The following is a 7,747-nucleotide window of genomic DNA, read 5'->3' on the forward strand; positions in this document are numbered from 1 at the left end:
AGAGTATTTTCACAGTCAAAAACACATTTTTAAAGCTACCATACTGTCCATGACAAAACATCGTAATTATGTATATTCTGACCTGCTCTCCAACTTTCTCTAAGATCCTGAGTATTGGGTGCTTGCCATAAACACTGGTATTTGTGATTATGGTACATGTTTATACCAGTCTTGCCCATTTACAATTACTTTGTCACTTAGAGAGTTTGTGACATTTCATGCCAGTATGTTAGTTAAAACATAATTCAGATGGATGTTTCTGAGTATTCTGTGGGTGTTCAGAAGAATAAAGAGACAGACAATCAGTTTCTGTTGTATAATCACTTCACTCTCAGACATGCTGTTTCTGTTGGAATTCTTTATTATGGATGGAAATTGATTCTGCAGTGTTCAAAGCAACATCTCTCCATGTTCCCCGCCAAAACCCACAAACTCAAAGTTTCAAACCAAAAATTTAATATTAAATACATTTATTTAAGAAATATAATAACCTGTTTTTCCACAGGGCAGCATGTATGGCTACAATAAGAATGAAAAGCTTTTGAGTATCAAAAGGCTTCTCCAAAATCAGTTGTGATGAATTAGGAATATGTGAATCATCAACTTCTGATTAAATTTCTCCTAAGCATGTGGCATATACCTAACAAGAAAATAAAATTAGAAAATGCTTGCAAAATAATGCTTTGGTTTTTATTTAATAACCCTGGTTCTTCAGAAGAGTTACAGAAGTCATTGACAACACAGAAAGGCACTTTACTTTTTTTCAGAATTATGTGGGAATGTTTAAGAAATTGGCTGGTAAACCATCATTCTCCTATACTGCACATGGAAGAGACAAATCATTTATTCCTTTTTCTATGTCTGTCTTTTCTCTTACCCAGTTTGCTTCTGTGGAACTTCTAATGATCTTCTAACAACAATAATAACAGCTGTAGTAGTGGTGGCAGCAACAGCAGTTATCATTTATATATCGACTACATACTATGCACTTAGCATTTTGCTAAGCCCTTTACAATGATAAAATGGTTCCCTCTGTCCTTAATACTTTGCAGCTGGTACTGGTATTTCTCCCATTTTACAGATGAGGAAAATGAAGATGAAGAGAGGTTAAATAACTTGCCCTAATAAGCTGCTGCTGTTATATTCAAACCTAGTTACATTTGGTTATGGGAGCTATGCACTTAAACACTATATAATAATGTCTCACAAAGATGAGATCAGTGAAATTACCCTGATCTCTGGGTGATTATGTAATTGGAAGGTATGTAATCTTCTCAATGTTTATACATGCTTATCATTTGCTCAAAGTCTATGAAACTGTAACCAAAATGAGCAACACTGAGCATTGTGCTCAGATTTAGTAAAAATTCTTAGTGAAACAAGAGACAGCCAGCTTATCAGCTAACTCATTAATTAGGTAGCATATGTCATGGTCAGATCGCTTAAATATTCATAAATATAATTTATTTTAATAGACGATATTAAATCATTCAATAATAAATTCCCATATTGCTGTTTGTCTTAGTCCAGCAGTCCCCAACCTTTTTGGAACCAGGGACAAGTTTTGTGGAAGACAATTTTTCCACGGACTGAGGGGGTGATAGTTTGGGGATGATTCAAGCACATTACATTTATCATTAGACTCTCATAAGGAGTGTGCAACCTAGGTCCCTCACATGCACAGTTCACAATAGCGTTCACACTCCTAAGAGAATCTAATGCCACTGCTGATCTGACAAGAGGTTGAGCTCAGGTGGTAATGCTCACTCGCCCACTACTCACCTCCTGCTTTGTGGCCTGGTTCCTAAAAGGCCACGGACCAGTACTGGTCTGTGGCCCAGAGGTTGGAAACCCCTGTCTTAGTCCATTCAGGTTGCCAGGACAGAATACCATAGAGTGAGTGGCTTACGAACAACAGAAATTCATTTATTACATTCTGGAGACTGGGAAGTCCAAGATCTTAGTGCCAGCAGACTGGTGTCTGGTGAGGGCCTGTTTCCTAGATAGTTGTCTTTTCTTTGTAACCTCACATGGCAGTAAGGGACAAGGGGTCTCTTTCTTGCCTTTTTTACACAGGCACTAATCCTATTCATGAGGGCACTGCTCCCATGACCTAATCACCTCCAAAAGACCCCACCTCCTATACCATCACTTGGGGGATTAGGATTTCAACACATGAATTTTAGAGAGACAGAAACATTCCACCCATTGCACAGCATTTATGGAATTCATGTTAGGATTTATCTATTACAAGGAGATCATCATATTCTATAAGTCACAGAAGCTAGGAAGATGCATTTTCGAAATAGAATGTACTCCTGAATTGTGACATAGAACTCAAGAGTGGAAATAAATGATGCATATGTTGCCATAAGATATTAAAAAGCAGATTTGAAAAAACAAATGGAGAATAGGAGGCAGGACTAACTTGCACCTCCCACTTGGATGGACAGAGTAGCGTGTGAAGACTCATATTGTGAACTTTTGCTCCAGGAACTACCTCAGGAACATAACAGGAAAGCTGAAAGAATCCAAAGACCTTTTGAAGGAACTGGCTTGTCACTGTAGCTCTGCCAGACAGCCAAAAAACTGAGAGTGCCCAAAGTGTGTAAGGGGGAAAGTTCTGCCCCCAAACACACATCCTCACTGGGAAACCTGAAAATACAGATCACAAGAGAAGAATTTAACCGTAACTAGAGCTGAGATAAATTTAGAGAGCCACACAAAATATAGAGGTAGAGGTGGCAGCAGGAAGAGCCCTGTGGGCACTCTCAGTCCCCAGGGAAGTCATTTCTGACCTTGTCTCACAGGGGACCTTGGGGAGCCCTGCCAGTGGAACTGGGGAAAGACTGCAGGGAGAAGGAAACTTCCAACCGAACATTGTAACAATTTTGACAAAATAGGAAGTTTTCTGGACAGAATCTGGGGTAGGGTGCAAACAGGTAGTGCAGATACCAGCACAGAATCCACAGCAGGCAGGGAGGTGCAAAACCTGAAAGCCCTGCTTGCTTTCTCAGTGGGGAGGCTTGTAGCCTGCAAGAAGTTCTCAGCCCTGCTCATGGGCTGCCTGGAACTAAACTAGTGCTATTGGTGGCAGGCAAGGGAGGGTACAATGAGAGTGAGACTGGCCTTTCTGGCTGTGTAGAAGCTGCGTGAGGCCTGTCACTGCCAGCTATTCTCCACTTCCCTGGGAGCCTATATGACATAGCAGAGGAAGATGTAATCCCCCCAACAGCAGCCGCAACAGGCCCCTCCCAAGGAGATTCTGAGTTCAGACACACCTAACCCTGGGCCCACTTGATGTCTTTCTCTGCTCATCCTGGTATCTGAAGACAAAGGACATCTCTCCGGAGCTATGTGGCTCTGCCCACTGCCTGAGAAACCCAAATACTTATCCAGGCGACCCTAGGGCAAGCTTGTATCCTCCCTATATTACCTCAACTGTTGCTCTCCTACAAGTGCCACCTCCTGGCTGGAGGCCAACCAACACAAAACCAGCACACTAAACAAAACTGTAACCAAGAACCCTATCAGAGTCCACTTCACTACCCTGCTACCCCCACCCAAGCAGGTGCTGGTACCAACAGCTGAGAGACTTGAAGATGAATCACATCACAGGACTTTTGGCACACACTCCCCAGTACCAGCCCAAAGACCTGTAGCTCTGCTGGGTAGCTAGACCCAAAAGAGAAACAACAATCACTGCAGTTCAGCTCTCAGGAATCCCCATCTCTAGGGGAAAGGGGAGAACACCACGTGGGACAAACAAATCTGAAGAGCAGCTTTTGAATCCCAGATATTCCTGCTGACATAGTCTACACAAATAAGAAGGAGCCAAAAAAAATGCTGGTAATATGACAAAACAAGGCTTTTTCGCACCCCAAAAAGAACACACTAGCTCACCAGCAATGGATCCAAACCAAGGAGAAATCTCTGAATAGCCAGAACAAGAATTCAGAAGGTTGATTAGTAAGCTAATCAAGGAGCACCAGACAAAGCGGAAGTCCAACTTAAAGAAATCAAAACATGATACAGAATATGAAAGGAAAATTTTTCAGTGAAGTAGAAAGTATAAATAAAAAACAATCACAATTTCTGGAAATCAAGGACACACTTAGAGCAATGCAAAATGCACTGGAAAGCCTCAACAATAGAATCAAACAAGTAAAAGAAAGAACTTTAGAGCTCAAAGACAAGGCTTTTAAATTAACCGAATCCATCAAAGAAGAAACAAAGAATTTAAAAAATGAACAAAGCTTTCAAGAAGTTGGGGATTATGTTAAACAAACAAACGTAAGAATAATTGGTGTTTCCAAGTAAGAAGAGAAATCTAAAAGTTTGGAAAACATATTTGAGGGAATAATTGAGGAAAATTCCCAGGCCTTGCTAGAGATCTAGACATCCAATTACAAAAAGCTCAAAGAACACCTGGAAAATCAATCCCAAAAAGATAAACACCTAGGCACATAGTCATCAGGTTGTCTAAAAAAAAAAAGACAAAAGAAAGAATCTTAAGAGCTGTAAGACAAAAGCATCAGGTAACCTACAAAGGAAAACCTATCAGGTTAGCAGCAGATTTCTCAGCAGAAACCCTACAAGCTAGAAATATTTGTGGTGCTATCATTAGCCTCCTTAAACAAAACAATTATTAGACGAGAATTTTTCATCCAGCCAAATTAAGCTTCAAAAATGAAGAAAATATAGTTTTTTTTTCAGAAAAACAAATGCAGAGAGAATATGCCACTAACATGCCAGTAATATAAGAACTGCTAAAAGGAGCTCTAAATAGTGAAACAAATCCACAAAATATACCAAAATAGAACCTCCTTAAAGCATAAACCTCACAGGACCTATATAACCATAACACAATGAAAAAATACAAGGTATTCAGGCAACAAAGCACAAGGAATAGAATAGTACCTTGCATCTCTCTACTAACATTGAATGTAAATGGCTTAAATGCTTCACTTAAAAGATACAGAATGGCAGAATGGATTAAGAATTCACCAAGCCCAGTTAGAATGGTGATCATTAAAATGTCAGGAAGCAACAGATGCTGGAGAGGATGTGGAGAAATGGGAATGCTTTTACACTGTTGGTGGGAGTGTAAATTAGTTCAACCATTGAGGAAGACAATGTGGCGATTCCTCAAGGATCTAGAACCAGAAATACCATTTGATCCAGCAATCCCATTACTGGGTATACACCCAAAGGATTATAAATCATTTTACTATAAAGACATATGCACACATATGTTTATTGCAGCACTGTTCACAATAGCAAAGACTTGGAACCAACCCAAATGTCCATCAATAATAGACTGGATTAATAAAATGTGGCACATATACACCATGGAATACTATGTAGCCATAAAAAAGGATGAGTTCATGTCCTTTTCAGGGACATGGATAAAGCTGGAAATCATTCTCAGCAACTAACACAGGAAAAGAAAACCAAATAACCAAACACTGCATGTTTTCACTCATAAGTGGGAGTTGAACAATGAGAGCACATGGACACAGGGAGGGGAACATCACACACCAGGGCCTGTCAGGGGGTAGGGGGATAGAGGAGGGATAGCATTAGGAGAAATACCTAATGTAGATGATGGGTTGATGGGTGCAGCAAACCACCATGGCACACATATACCTATGTAACAAACCTGCACGTTCTGCACATGTATCCCAGAACTTAAAGTATAATTTTAAAAAAAAGAAAAGAAAAGAATTTACTAACCAAGTTTCTGCTGTCCTCAGGAGACTCACTGAACACATAAGGACTCACATAAACTTAAAGTAAAGGAGTGAAAAAAGATATTCCATGCAAATGGATACCAAAAATGAGCAGGAGTAACTCTTCTTACATCAGACAAAACAGACTTTAAAGCAACAGCGGGCAAAAAAGGCAAAGGGGGACATTATATAATGATAAAAGGACAAGTCCCACAGAAAATATCACAATAATAAATATATATGCACCTAACAGTGGAGCTCCCAAATTTATGAAACAATTACTACTGGACCTAAGAAATGAAATAGATGGTAACACAATAGTAGTGGGGAACTTTAATACTCCACTGACAGTACTAGACAGGTCATCAAGACAGAAAGTCAACAAAGAAACAGTGGACTTAAACTATACCCTAAAACAAATGGACTTAACAGATACTTACAGAACATTCTACCCAACAACTGCAGAATTTACATTCTGTTCATCAGCACATGGAACATGCTCCAAGGTAGACCATACAATAGGCCACAAAACAAGTATCAGTAAATTTAAGAAAATCAAGATTATATCAAGTACTCTCTCAGAACACAGGGAAATAATATTGAAAATCAACACCAAAAGAAACTCTCAAAGCCATGAAAATACAGAGAAATTAAATAACCTGATCTTACATGATTGTTGGGTCAAAAATGAAATCAAGATGGAAATATAAAAATTCTTTGAATTGAACAGTAATAGTGACACAACCTAACATATCTTCTAGGATACAGCAAAAGTGGTGCTACAAGGAAAGTTCATAGCATTAAATGCCTACATCAAAAAGTCTGAAAGAGCACAAATAGACAATCTAAGGCTGCAACTCAAGAAACTAGAAAAACAACAATCCAAACCCAAACCTAGCAGAAGAAAAGAAATAACAAAGGTCAAAGCAGACCTAAGTGAAATTGACACACACAAAAAAATACAAAAGATAAATGAACAAAAAACTGGGCCTTTGAAAAGATAAACAAAATTGATAGAACATTAGACAGATTAACCAAGAAAAGAAAAGAGAAGATCCAAATAAGCTCAATTAGAAATGAAACAGGAGCTATTTCAACCAGTGCCACAGAAATACAAAAGATTATTCAAAGCTATTATGAACACCTGTATGTGCACAAACTAGAAAACCTAAAGGAGATGCATAGAATCCTGGAAATATACAACCCTCCTAGATTAAACCAGGAAAAAGCAGAAATTTTGAACAGAACAATAAAAAGCAGTGACATGGAAATGGTCATTTAAAAATTGCCAACAACAAAAAAAATGTCCAGGGCCAGACAGACTCACAGCAGAATTCTATCAGACATCCAAGGAAGAATTGGTACCAATTCTGTTGACACTATTCCAAAAGATAGAGAAAGAGGAAATCCTCCCTAAATCATTCTTTGAAGCCAGTATCACCCCAATACCAAACCAGTAAAACACATAACAAAAAAAGAAAACTACAGACAAATATCCCTGATGAATATAGATGCAAAAATCCTCAACAAAATACTAGACAACCAAATACAACACCATATCCAAAAGATAATCCACCATGATCAAGTGAGTTTTTTACCAGGGATGCAGGGGTGGTTTAACATACATATGTCTATAAATGTAATACACCACATAAACAGAATTAAAATAAAAACCATACGATAATCTAAATAGACACAGAAAAAGCATTTGACAAAATCCAGCATCGCTTTGTGATTAAAACCCTCAGCAAAATCGGCGTAGAAGAGACATAAGGTAATAAAAGCCATCTATGACAAACTAACATCCACATTACACTGAATTAAAAAAAGTTAAAAGCATTCGCCCTGAGAACTGGAACAAAACAAGGATGCCCACTTTCACCACTTCTGTTCAACATAATGCTGGAAGTCCTAGCCAGAGCAATCAGACAAGAGAAAGAAACAAAGTCATCCAAATCAGTAAATAGGAAGTCAAACTGTCGCTGTTTGCCGATCATAATTGTATACCTAGAAAG

This window comes from Gorilla gorilla, chromosome X, assembly GCF_029281585.2.
Source record: "Gorilla gorilla gorilla isolate KB3781 chromosome X, NHGRI_mGorGor1-v2.1_pri, whole genome shotgun sequence".
Taxonomy (NCBI): Eukaryota; Metazoa; Chordata; class Mammalia; order Primates; family Hominidae; genus Gorilla; species Gorilla gorilla.